The sequence below is a fragment of the Amblyomma maculatum genome, chromosome 9 (genome assembly GCF_055883805.1).
Source record: "Amblyomma maculatum isolate TAMU_Amacu chromosome 9, ASM5588380v1, whole genome shotgun sequence".
Taxonomy (NCBI): Eukaryota; Metazoa; Arthropoda; class Arachnida; order Ixodida; family Ixodidae; genus Amblyomma; species Amblyomma maculatum.
The window spans coordinates 129,315,929-129,330,403 of record NC_139352.1 but is presented as its reverse complement, the minus strand read 5'-3'; positions in this window follow the sequence as shown (position 1 = coordinate 129,330,403).

Genomic DNA, 14,475 nt, shown 5'->3' with positions numbered 1-14,475 from the left:
GAGAGATCTGTACTAATATCCAGACGATCAAGGGATGGGTGCACATTTTTAACTTCTCCGAACGCATTCACAAACATCCGCTAAGGCGTCGGCGAATGCGATAGCGGTAGCGCGGAAAAGATGGCGGGGCTCGTTCGTGAAGTTAGTCACCAGGTGCTCAGATCGGCCGTTACGGAGATGGATGAGACTCCGCGCCAAGGTGATACCGTGGGTGAGCAAAAGGGACTGGTTGCCCTCAGCGACCGTCGTTCCGTCACGCAGTTCATCGCAGTTAACGGTCACAAAAACACTGGAACGTGGCGGAATAGAAACGCTCTCGGCGGAAATTCGAAGAGGGGCGTGGCTTTGGCGGTCTGCGGTGTCAGTATGATCCGCTTTCTCAGTTGAAAAGGTCACGGTACACTTCCGGAGATCGATAATGGCCCCATACTCCCGAAGAAAATCGACACCAAGGATACAGTCGCGGGAGCAGTCAGGTATTACAAGGCAGCTTACAACAAACGTGGAGTTGCGAATTTGGAATCTCGCCGTGCACTGACCACTCAGAGTTACGAAATGCCCGCCAGCGGTTCAAATCTGCGTGCCAGACCATGGCGTCATCACTTTTTTAGAAGCGCCGCTAGCTTCCTGCTTAAAATGGAAAAATCAGCACCAGTGTCTACCAGTGCGCTAACCTTATAGCCGTCGAGGACCACGGGTATATCTAGCGAGAGTCTATCTTCACGTGTACGAAATGTCGTCGGGGCCCGCAAGTCGCGGTCGCTTACAGGTGGCGTTGTCGGGGGGTCTTCGTTGCGTCGATTTGAAGCGGCCTCGCCCCTGAGGTCGCTGTCTTTATTTTCCCGGCTCGGACTAGACGGCCGTCGCTGCGCCATCCAGGAGGAGCTGGGCTGCGAGGATAGTCGGCCTGGAGACGGAGATCGTGACTGTCGTCCAGACGTTGGCGCCATGCGCTGCTGGGCTACGTAGTCCTCAATATCCCGGGGTCGTTGGCCTAAATGAGGGCTACGCATGTCGATGGGGAAACCCTTCAGTTCCAGTTGTCGATATGGGCACTGTCGATACAGGTGACCAGGTTCTCCGCAGTGGAAGCACAGGCGCTGCCGATTTGGGGCACGCCACAGGTCTGCCTTTCGGTGGGATGGTCGGCGGTTGTCGATGTACGGTTCGGGGTGGGCTGAATACAGCGAGCCTTGGTCGGGTGGCGGTAATTGTGTGAAATCGGTTGGGAAACGTCGCAAGATGTCCGCATAGGTTGGCCGACAGGGCTCGGTGGAAAAGGATGGCGGGTTAGCGGATGGTACCGAAGGCCGAAATGCTTGTTCGAGCTCTTCTCGGACAATACTAGCGATAGAGCCGATCGTCGGCTGGGGAGCACCGAAGAGCGTCTGGAGCTCTTCACGCAAAATGGAGCGGATGATGTCGCGATGAAGGTCCGGACTAGCCCCGAAGGCCGAATGCGGCTCCGTGAGCGAAGCGGCGAGTACCGGCCTGTCGTAGGTCGTAGACCGCTGCTGGAGCATCCTTTCCATCGTGACTGCCTCCGAAAGAAACTCTGCAACTGTGCTCGGCGGATTGCGCACGAGCCGAGCGAACAGTTGTTCCTTAACGCCGTGCATGAGATGGCGTACCTTTTTCTCTTCGGGCATGGCCGGGTCAGATCGTCGGAACAGCCTAGTCATGTCCTCCACATACATGGTTATGGTCTCGTTCGGCATCTGTATGCGAGAACGTAAAGCCCTTTCCGCTCGTTCTCGGCGATCCGGGCTGGTGTAGGTGTCCAAGATGCAGCGGCACAACTCGCGCCACGATGTTAGGGCACCTTCGGAACTCTCGTACCATGTACGAGCGCCATCTTCCAGGCTGAAGAAGACGTTCCTGAGCTTTGCGGCGTCGTCCCACTGATTAAATGCGGCGACGCGTTCAAACTGGGTGAGCCAGTCTTCGACGTCTTCCGTCTGACAGCCGTGGAAAACCTTAGGCAGTCGTGGGTTCTGGAAAGTGTAATACGTTGGCGTTTGCATGACAGGTCGAGGGGCGGCTGTGGTGGTGAATTCCAACGGCCCGTGCGTGCTCAGGTGGTAGACCTAGGTTCCTCCGGCTAGCGCGGTGAACAGGCGTGTCAATTGGCACAGGACCTGAATCCTGGGTATGTGGAGGAGTGCGGGACATATGCTGGGATCGATACCCTGCGCCGACACCAAAATATGTCACGAACAACAGGGCTAGACGTAACAGACGACAAGACGAAGCTGTACCAGCAGGCAAAACGTTCGGCGCACAGCACGCGAGTCAACTTCAGTGTCCTCTTCTTCCAGGCGCAGCAAGAACATGGAGACACCAGGTGGCAATACAAATCACAGTAGCTGTGTTGCCATCAGCAACACGAACGGTAGATGAGGAAGCGGGTGTGAGGACTTTGTTGAGGCGTTGACGGAGTGAGGAACTGAGGACGGAAATGTGGGCGCCAGTGTCAATAAGGGCAGAAACTGAGACTCAATCCATAAAAATGTCAGTGAGGTTACTTCTGGGTGCGAGGGTCTGCTCCGAGATGACAGTCCGGGTCGGTAATGCAGCGTCACTCCAAGGCGCTGCACTCGCTAGTTTCCCGAGTTGGCGCCGGCGTATGATGGGGAGGAGTTGCGATGAGGCAGCGGTGAACGAGATCGACGAGACCGTGGATATGGATATCGGCTGGAGTGACGGACACTTGAGACGGCTTCCATGTGAGGTTCTTCTTCTGAGGAGGGAAGTGTCCAGGTCCATCATATGCGGGGCGGAGCTGTTCAGGTTGGGCAGGGAAGCGTTGAGGTCCGTAGTAGTACCGACGGTCAGCGTTGTTATAAGAACGAGGGGTGGGTAATGTGCGATTGCGGCAATAAAGTGAATTGTGGCCTGCTCGACATCAAATAGAACAAATTGGCTTGTCACCTCTGGTTTCGCCACTCTGCAGGATTGCTACTAAAATAGCGACGTGAGGGAGCTTGACTAGTGGTTGCAGCAGCCACTACAGGAACAAGATGCGATTATGACGAGGGCGATATGGGGTTGGCGGAAAGGCCGACGTTGGCAAATTCCTCGCGGACAACAGCCTGTATCATGGCCACGGTGTCGGGCACTGGAGATGGGAGTGATGCTAGAGCTAAGGCCTCGAGTTCTCGCCTGACAATCCCAGCCATTGTTGTGGACTGAGAAGGCTGTTGCAGAGGAGCCAGATCATCGCAGGACGATGTAACTGCCGTGTTCGGAAGGCGCTCAAAGCGATGTACCAGGCGTCGTTGTTTAGCCTGCTCGAATCCTCGGCAAACTTGAAGCACCGACTCGACGGTAGAGCAATCCATGCAGAAGAGGATGTTGAACGCGTCATCTGCGATGCCCTTGAGGATGTGCCCTACCTTTTCACTTTCCAGCATGGAGCTGCTCGCCTTGCGACACAACGCGAGCAGGACCTGAATGTGGTGGATTTTGCGCGAGACGAAAGTTCGGTTTTTGCTGCGAAAGCCTGCCCAATGGGCTTCCCGAACAAGTCGTAAGCTTTAGCTTGCAAATTTCCCAGGTCACCAGCTCGTGCTCGTGATGTTGGAACCACGTGCGAGCGGTTCCCGGCAAATAGAAAATCAGATTGGCCAGCATGATGGTCGCATCCCACTGATTGTTCCTGCTGCATCTATTCATCCAGACATTCGTCAACATCTGTCTTCTCTTCGCCATTGAAGATGGGAGGCTGGCGGATGTTTGGGAGGACGAGTGGCTGCGCCGATATTGTTGCGGTAGTAGGAGCTGCCTCAGAGGTCATAGTGGCCGTTATTGACGTTGTGATCCCAGGTAGGTGACGGCCACTGCGCAAATCCAGCTTTCGGCTGCTTAAATGGATGTATGTGTGCACATGGGGATTTTTAATCACCTCCACCAAGATGATACGTGGCAAGATTAGTGCACGAAGGTTAGTCCATCTATCGAAGTTGTCTTTTTCCCCGCAAAAGCGGCACGAGGGATTAATATCCTTTGAAGGCTTCGCCTTCTAGAATACGGGTCCGCGAGCGATGGTCTCGCCCGACGAGTTAAAACCGTCTTTCATGAAAACACCGGTTTATTCCGGATCAACAGAAAAGTATAAAATAGAAAAGAAACAGCATTGGTCAAAACTGCGCTGGAAAAATGCCGTCGAAGTGCGCGACAATCGACTACGCAGAATAAAACGGAACATTGGTCAGGGCTTCACCGCGACGACACAAAATACACTGCGGCGCGGATAGGGCGAGTACAAAGCGTTGATTACGGTACAAAAGCATTGCTACTCGCGTGGCAGCACTCACGCTAACACTCCTAAGGCATTCTTGTAGGCGCCGCTTCCGTCTTTGCCTCGCAGGACTCCGCTTCGTCGTCCGTGTACATCCCGCCAGCTTGGGACGTTGCCACGCCGCCCTTCTGTGGCCGGCCTCCCGGCGAAAAAGCCACGAGCCTTGCTTTCCGGCACGCTTATCTACACTCTGTCTCGCGCCGATAACATGCCGCCCCCGCTCCGGGAAGTTCGCTCATGCGTACTCGCGCTGCCCGGGCGGACACCAACACAAACAGAAAAAAGCGCGCGCGGTTCGAAAAAGGGGCTGTGGGGCCCCACACTCCCCCCCCCCCTCTCAAGACGGGACACCTCCCGACGTGTAAAACAAAAATAACGCGGGATAAGGACGGAACTGGTACTGCTGCTGGCATAGCGCATGCTTGGAGGTATCCGCCGAGCGTGGGTACCCGTAGTGCCTGGTAGGTCAAGTGGTTCTATGTGGCTAGTGGACGGCCGTGGTAAGCTCGGAGATCGGCCACGTTGACTGGTCTGGCTTCTCGACCACCCTGCACATGGCGAATAAAGTTAGAAAGCCGAGACACGCGCTTTGTTATCGTGTAAGGACCAGTCCATCGTGGAGCGAGAGAAGCAGCAAACCCTTTTGCTGCATCACTTAGAGGGTGCGTGCTGCGAAGGACTTTGTCGCCGACTGTGAATTCCAAATGTCGCCTTCCCTTGTTGTACTCGTTACAGTGTTCCAGGCGGGCAAGGTCCAAGTTTTCCCTTGCCTCCTTCAGAGTCTCGGCCAAGCGGCTGGAAAGATCATGCGCAAATTTAGAATGGCTAAGACCCGGTAAATCAGAGCCATTCAGAGCATGCTCAATAGGGAACCTGAGCTCACGACCAAGGAGAATGGCCGCTGGCGTAAAACCTGTTGAGCGGTTTACCGTGGTTCTTGTGGCAAAGGCCATCTCCTGGTACGAGCGTCCCAGTCCTTGTGCCGCTCCGTGAATGCCACCATCATAGTCTTGAGATTTCGATTCACTCGCTCTGTAATGTTTGCTTGAGGATGGTAGGGCGTAGTCTTTTTGTGCTGCACGCCAAGAACTTTGAAAGTGTCAGTGAACATCCTACCGGTGAAATACGTGGCATTATCAGTGATAAGCTGAGCTGGGAAACCAAAGCGAGTGAATGTTTCTAGTAGCTTATCCCAAATTATTTTCGAGTCTAGCCTACTCAGGGGATACAATTCTACCCATTTCGAGAAATGATCAGTAATTAACAAGTAGCGTTTCCCTTTCACTGATCTATGATAGGGACCCATTATGTCGCAAGCTACAATTTCCCATGGGTATCGGCTCTCTACAGGTTGCATGAAGCCCGGTGGTTTCCCTCCCCTCGGCTTCGCGGTCTGGCAGGTATGACAAGTGCGGACGAATGTCAGGACATCCTTTCTCATGCGGGGCCATGTTGCAACGCGACACAATTTGTCATATGTTTTCTTGCCGTCGCTGTGACCTGCGAGGCGTGTATCGTGGAAGTACTCTAGAAAATGCTTACGTAGGCCCTTAGGAACGACCACACGAGATGCGGACTCACCACTGTCGGTGTCCGCAGCAGGTATATACCGCAGGAGAGAGAGAGATATATATTTTAATGGCAACAGGAGATGTCTGCCTGGTGGTAAGCCTAGCATGCTACTCCTGATGAGGGTTGAGGGATGAGGGTGACAGGGTGACATCTTCTGCTTCCACGTAGCTGTTGTAGCTTCCGTTAAGCGCCCGGCTCCCTGCAGGGTTGGCGCTGTTCAGGCTTTGGCATATCTGGTTTCACTGGTCGTCTGAGAGCTGAGCGTCAAGCTGCTGTTGACGGGACACCAGTGTGCCCCAGGTGTCGGCAGGAGCTGTCACAGCATGGACCACGGGTGCTCGCTCTCCCTCACCAGGAAGTGGGGCTCGTGACAGGGCATCGGCCACTTTGTTGAAAGTGCGTCTTCTGTATTCTACCCTGTAATTATACTTTTGGAGAGCGAGTGACCAGCGGGCTAGACGGCCAGCTGGATTTTGCAACCTTGAAAGCCACGATAGGGCCTGGTGGTCGGTCTGAATAGTGAATTCTGCGCCATCCAAATACATGTCAAATTTCTTGAGGGCAGACACAATCGCGAGACACTCTCTCTGTCACAGTATAGTTCCTTTCCGGTGCCGTCAGTGTATGACTAGCAAACGCCAATGGGCAAAACTTTCCTTGATGTTCTTGAAGCAATACCGCCCCAATTCCGTACTGACTTGCATCCGTTTGTACCGTGAATGGCCGGTTAAGGTCTGGAAGCCGCAGGCGTGCAGTATCCGCGATGGCTGCAGACAGTGAACGGAATGATCCCTGCTCGGCTTCTGTCCATGACCAGCGGGCACCCTTCCGGAGGAGCTGATGGAGGGGTCGCGCTCAGGTCAGCGCAGTTCGGGATGAAGTGGCGGTAGAATCCCACCATGCCCAAGAAACGCTGGAGGCTCTTTATGTTGGTTGGTGGGGGGAGCTGCAGAATGGCTTGAAGCTTCTCTTCATCCAGGCGAACTGTGCCCTGTTCCACAATGAACCCAAGAAGGTTGATTGTGCTTGTCACCAACTGAACCTTGCCGGGGTTAATGGTGATGCTCGCCTTCTGCATTCGTTGAAGAACATTCGTTAGATTGAGGAGGTGCTCTTCTAAGCTTTCTGAGAACACTACTACGTCATCCATGTAGGCCATAGCGTAGTTAAATTTAGCGTCTCTGAGCACAATATCCATTACCCGTTGAAAAGTAGCAGGTGAATTGCACAACCCGAAAGGCACTCGTACAAATTCGAACAGTCCCCGGTGGCAAGTGAAAGCCGTTTTCTCAATGTCACAGTGGTCACTCGGGATTTGCAGAAATCCTCTACTGCAGTCAAGAGTTGTAAAAAATTTTGCTGAAAGTGAGTACATGACAGAGTCAACAGACGGAAAAGGGTAAGAGTCTCGCACTGTCACAGCATTCAGACGTCAATATTCGACAAACAACCGTGCTGCTCCATCCTTCTTAAGCGCGAGAACAACAGGGAACGCCCAGGGGCTTTTTGATGGTCTCACCGCACCGGTAGCCACCATTTCGTCGAGGGCCCCATCCAGCAGCGCTCGCTTGTGGACTCTCAAGGGCCTTGGATTGAATCTCATAGGACGAGCATCGCCGGTGTCAATCCTGTGGGTTAGTACGTTGGCCTTCCCCGGAGCCTCCGTCATTGTCTCGATTCTGCTTTTTTCCGCTGGTGACTCGTGAAGGAATTCAAAACGGTTAGAATACCACGTCCTGTGATATTGGCCGAATGGCCGTTCCCGGCAAGCAACTGTGACTGTGGCTCAGCGGCCTTAGTCTTGAACTGAAATGCTTCTGTACCGGTGCCATACCGCTAGGTCCATCACGATTCCTGCCTTCACTATGAAGTTACGGCCTAGTATGACTGGCCAGGATAGTCCGGGGAGGTTAAGAAACGCTGTCTAATCTTTCGACCATTTATAGTAACTGTTAGGCGGGCTGCTGAGGTTGCGGGTACTATGTGAGTCGACGCCATACGAAGGTTAGTGTTTACACTCCGCAACCGGACACGTTTTGTCTCACAGGAATTCTTCACCTTATCGCCGGAGACTGACACCGTAGACCATGTGTCTAAAAGGGCTGGAAGTTCCAGTTCGGCCAATTTGACCAAGACCAGCGGGGTCTTTTCTGGTTGGCTTTCCTCAAAAGAAGTTGACGGGACTGCACTCACCGAGTGTTTGTAGGGTTTCTCGGGCTCTGCCTCATGCATAGCAGGTGGTGATGATGGCACCTGCTTCAATGGCACCTGGGTCGAAGGTCCCTGGGTCCGTTCAGGCCGGAAAGGTAGCGACTGGATCAGCTCTCCCGGTGGTTGGCCACGTCTGTGCGGCCCGGCCGCTCGATGGTGTGATGACCAAAACACCCTCCTCGGCGTTGTCCTGAATCTGCGAGTCGTAGGACAAGTTGTGCCCGGGGGCGTCACCCACTTCTCACCTGATGGCGACACCGTTGCACCCGAAGGTGACACCCACGTTGCACCCGGTGGTGACACCCACGTTGCACCCGTAGGTGACGTCAACGTTGCACCCGGTGGTGACATCAACGTTGCACCCGGTGGTTGCACCCACGCTGCACCCGTAGGTGACGTCAACGTTGCACCGGTGGTGACACCCACGCTGCACCCGTAGGTGAAGTCAACATTGCACCCGGTGGTGACACCCACGCTGCACCCGTAGGTGACGTCAACGTTGCACCCGGTGGTGACACCCACGCTGCACCCGTAGGTGACGCCCACGCTGCACCCGGTGGAGACACCCACGCTGCACCCGTAGGTGAATGGTAGCCGGCAGCCGCTGCAGGAGATCTCCGGGATTTGCGCGCTCTGACGTGGGGTGTCCCAACTGCTGCCACACAAGGGGTACCAGCGCCTGCGTATGGTAAGAAGACACGGGGCCCCGTCTGATATGTGACCCTATGAAATCGGCTCGTCACCTGAGTAGACGCATCAGGGCTTGTGACTCCGTACAAGTCGCCAGCCCCCGTACGGCAGCCTGGCGTCTCCACGCTGCGTGCTGCCGATGATCCAGGCCACGCACAGGACGGCTCAAGGCAAGTCTCTGCAGGGGGAGGTGGTTTGTACTGGAGCTCCGCCAGGAAAGATGCCTCGATGCGGGATGCTTCTCTAGCCATGTCATCGTAGTCCGCGAACTGGCGACGCCGGAGATATGGCTGGTACCTTGGATGGCACCGATGTATAACGTGAGCCACCTTCTCTGGTTCCGGAACTGCAGGATCTGCCCGCTCATGCAGCTCTTGAAAACTGCGCAAAAAATCTAGCAAACCCTCGTTTTCGTCTTGCATCCTGGTGCAAAGCTCGTCTTTCATATGGATGTCATAGTCAGGTGGCAAAAACTCTTCTCGAAAACGGTCTATAAAATCCTGCTTTGTTGTGAACGGCCGCTGTCTACGCCTCCAGGTTGCTGCGGAACCTGCCAATGCTACGGGAAGCACACGCGTGACCAGAGCGCTGTCCGAAATCGCCATTGCCATCTGATAATCGTCGATCTCATACAGAAAATCGCAAACAGATTTCTTGTCGCGTATCCTTCAAACCTTGGCACGGCCAAATTCAGCCGCAGCTGATTATCGCGATACAAGGGAGTGGGCGTTAACGAAACTGCCTCGCTTCCTACCATTTCTCTGAAATGTGCCTTTGATTCAAGTAGCTCGAACAGGAGCCCAAGAATTCCGCTACAAATGTCCGACGGTTCGCCTTTCCTCTCTTTTGCTCATGCATGGAACCCGCCTGTGTGGGAGGCCGAACTGTCTCCATTAAGTGGGCGCTTGCACCCGGTAAGTCCGACATCGCTACGCACGAAACTGCATGAACCTCAAATTGCTACACTCGCGGGGCAAGCCAAAGGTCGAGCAGAAATCACGTTGGGCGCCAAATGAAGGCTCCGCCTTCTAGAATACGGGTCCGCGTGCGATGGTCTCGCCCCACGAGTGACAACCAAGTCTTTCTTAAAAACACCGGTTTATTCCGGATCAAAAGAAAAGTATAAAATAGAAAAGAAACAGCATTGGTCAAAACTGCGCTGGAAACAGGCCGTCGAAGTGCGCGACAATCGACTACGCAGAATAAAACGGAACATTGGTCAGGGCTTCACCGCGACAACACAAAACACACTGCGGCGCGGATAGGGCGAGTACAAAGCGTTGATTACGGTACAAAAGCATTGCTACTCGCGTGGCAGCACTCACGCTAGCACTCCTAAGGCATTCTTGTAGGCGCCGCTTCCGTCTTTGCCTCGCAGGACTCCGCTCCGTCGTCCGTGTACAACCCGCCAGCTTGGGACGTTGCCACGCCGCCCTTCTGTGGCCGGCCTCCCGGCGAAAAAGCCACGAGCCCTGCTTCCGACGTGCTTATCTACCCTCTCTCTCGCGCCGATAACATGCCGCCCCCGCTCCGGGCAGCTCGCTCATGCGTACTCGCGCTGCCCGGGCGGACAAAACACAAACAGAAAAAAGCGCGCGCGGTTCGAAACGCTAAAAGGGGCTGTGGGACCCCACACCTTATTTATGAATTTTGATATGTAGTTTGGTTTGCGGAGGGTCTGTAGCAGTGTCCATATGACTTGTTGTCTAGTCTGTGTTTTATGGGGTTGTGGGAGTGTAGGATTGTTCATCTTATTGCTTCGTAATGTAGGGTGAGTTCGTGGTATGATACGACTGGCTCACCAAAAAGGTTCCGGTTCCTGATTTTGCGCCACCACTCAGCTGGCTCATTCGCGAGCGTATTGGAGGGCAGGTTCATTTCCCGTGTTCCCCGCATGAGCTGGGGTCCATATTAGTTAGATTTCTTTCAAAAGAGGAGATTCTGTCATTTCACTGAGGATTTGTGAGGCGGGATAGTGGACTTTACCTCTAGCAAAGTTACTTATCGCCAGTTTGGAGTCGCTTACTATGGCTGTTGCATTAGTATACGAGAATACCGGAAAAATCATACAGGTTGCGCGCCATCTGTTGCAGCAGCGCAGTACGATAACAGGTTATTACGATCGCAAGTTTCCTTTAGGCGCCGAATGCTGGCTGTGATGGAATTAAATGCCCATGCAGGATCGATCTATTCGTGCTCAGAGGCAGGCGAGGGTTCCACTCGCCTGTCAGTCCGCGGCGACGCCGGATCCTGTGTTTGTGGATTCTGTGAAGACGCCCCTCTCGGTGTGGTGTCAACGCGTGGAGGTCCACTCCAGATACTTGGGTCTCGGGGATGACAACAAATAACCGAAATCAATAGCCAGTACAATGAAGACCAGAGAACAGGCTCCAATGCTCTTTTACTTTTTCTTCTCCCTCCGCAGTTCCTTCTTTTTCTCTACTCGCGCTACCACCAAGCGCAATACTACAGCTTCATGACACTACCCCCCCCCTTAAAGACAGTTATAGCAGAACGTTTCTGGTCTCTAACAAACGGAGGTGTGTCTTCTACTGAATGTCAGGGCACACCTAACTCCCGCAGCAGTAAACGACATTGACACAACACTACAATACTACCACAAAAAATACAAAGGCTGAAGAATGCAGGCCTAAGTTCACTCACGGCTTACGTAGTCAGCACCCATATTGTCAGTTCCCTTGATATACTTTTGCGCACTTCATATGGAAGCAAGTTCCCAATGTCGGCGACACCTTTGCATCAGTGGCTGTCTTTTGTGGAACAAACATAATAGCGGGATACATTCGTCATCGTCACTTTTCTCGAGACAGGTGAGACGACTGTTCGATGTGTTTTCCTATACAGTCGAGCGCGATTTGAAGGTTATCGCGCGAGCGTCGACCGGGAACATGAACAGTGCTATGGCCCAGAATTTTCTGCCGAGTCGAGGGAAGTATTAGACCAGCTCCACTGGACATCTGGAAAGCTCCAAGATCTTTAGTAAAGTCGACCTTGTCAAGACCCACCACCAAATCCCTGTTGAGCCGGCCAATATTCCGAAGACGGCCATCACTACACCCTTCGGACTGTTTGAGTACGTGCGCATGCCATTTGGGCTACGCAACGAAGCTCAAACTTTCCAAAGATTCATTGATGAAGTGAAGCGTGGACTCCCGGCGGTATTTGCCTACATCGACACATCCTCGTCGCGAGCCGTTCTCTACAGGATCAGAGCGTCACCTCCGGGAAATCTTTCAACGCCTCCAAGAGTTTGGCTTGATCGTCAATGCCCAGAAACGTGTTTTCGGCTCTTCTGAGCTCGAGTTCTTGGGCCACCACATCTCGGCGCTCGGAATTCGTCCATTGCCTTCTCACGTCCAGGCTGTTAAGGACTTTCGAGCACCCACTACCCTACGCAAGCGCCGTGAGTTCCTGCGCCTAGTGAATTTTTCACGGCACTTTATTCCGAACTGTGCCGAGCTTCCTCACCCCCTGACTGACCTTCTCCGCACCACCGAGTCCTCATCCTGCGCGATTTCCTGGTCTCCCGAAGCTCAGGCCGCTTTCACGGCTGCAAAACAAGCCCTCGCCAATTCAGTCGTCCTCATCCACCCTAGGAGTTCCGCGCCCACTCGCATCATGGTGGATGCTTCTAGCATGGCCATTGGTGCGGTTCTCCAGCAGCAGACCGACTCCGAGTGGCACCCACTGGGTTTCTTCTCTCGGAAGCTCCAGCCTGCCGAAACTCACTACAGCGTATTTGGCTGTGAGCTGCTTGTCATCTACTCCACCATCTAGCACTCTCGCCACTTCTTGGAGGGCCAGCCATTTTGCGTTACGTTTTACGAACTCTTCGAAGTACGTCGCCGTGAACGTTGTCAGCTGTCCTACATATCGGAGTTCACAACCGATATTCGACATATCAAAGGCACCGACAACGAGGCAGCTGACGCACTTTCATGCATTAATTACCACCATCGGCGCGTCTGCACCTGATGTGGACTAGTAATCTCTGGCCCGGGCGCAGCTTGAAGACCCTGATCTGCAAGCCCTGCGTGCCCACCTCCGAGCCCTCCGTATGCAGCTCGTGCCTCATCCATTTGTACCCGGATCGCTCTGGTGCCACCTATCAACGGCTTCACCGCGACCGTTCATCCCGGAGGCCTTTCGTCGTGCCATTTTCCATTCCCTTCACGACATCTGTCATCCATCCTAGCATTCGAGCCACGCAGCGCCTCTTTACCCAGCGGTACGTCTGGCCGAACATTAACACCGACGTTCGGCAGTGAACCCGCTCGTGCCTTGCTTTCCAGTCCGCCAAAGTGACACGCCATACCAAGACTCCCCTTCAGTCTTTCCTGCCGCTTGAATCGCGCTTTGACCATATTCATCTTGACCTGGTTGGACCGCTTCCCCACTCTCAGGGCTACAAGTATATTCGGACGATGTTTGACCGCTTCACCCGTTGGCCCGAAGCCGCGCCAATTCCGGACATAACTGCGCAAACAGCTGCCAGAGCTTTCGTTTCAGCATGGGTTTCCCGCTTCGGCTGCCCCGGCATTGTTACCATGGATCGCGGCCGCCAGTTCGAACGTGCCCTCTTCACTTCGCTCACACGGCTACACGGCACTATACACTGCCGCACCACATCATACCATCCCTGTGCCAACGGCATTGTCGAACGCCTCCATCGCCAGCTCAAGGCTGCCCTCACTGCGCGCCTGGACCGCGAGCACTGGGTCGACCACCTGCCTATGGTGCTTCTAGGCCTACATGTCATCCTGCGTCGTGACCTTGGCTGTTCTGCGGCCAAACTCGCCTTCGGTACATCCCTGCGGCTTCCTGGAGGTTTGTTCGTACCTTCGTCTTCCTCGTACCAGCCCCTACAATACCTTCATCGCCTACAAGACTGTCTTCAGCATCTGCGCCCAGTGCCGCCTCGCTCATCTGCCCATCAAGTCTTTGTGCACCCAGACCTTGCTCCCTCAGCGCATGTGTTTCTCAGGCGAGGCGCTGTAAAGGCGCCTCTTACCCCCTCATACGACAGCCCGTACCGCGTCCTCAACAGGACGACTAAGTCAGCGACAATCCTGCTGGATGGTCGTGAAAAGGTCATCTCTCTAGATCGCCTCAAACCCTCGTACCTCGAGACACCTCCCCATGAGCTCCCCTCAGATGTTTCCGGCTGATCTGCAGGCCTGCTTGCCGCCGTGGCATACCCCATCTCTGCCCCGTCGGCGCGTGCATTTCGCCGTTCCGTCTAGGCGGGGGACCCTATAGCGCCCGCCGACGCTATAAAGCGGAGGCACTGAGATCAGCGTTACCAGCCCATGTTAGATGAAAATAAAGATGTACAGCGCGTGCTCGGAGCGCAAGCATGGCACTAGCTTGGTAAAATTAATTGAAAGGGTCGTACTCAAACGTGTTACCGAGTTTGTCGAACAAAAACATATTCTTAGTCCCTGTCAAATCGGATTTCGAGCAAAATTTTCAATATGGAATGCACATACCGACCTTGAGAGTCGAATTCTTCTTGCGCGGCGCAAAAAAATGCATGCTGCATTGGTGACTCTAGATATAGAGAAGGCTTATGATAGTGTAGAGCCCCGAATTTTATTGCACAGATTAGAATCGCTATGCTTTCCACAATACTTAATTGATTGGATATCTACATTCCTACAAAACAGACAATTTTACTGTTC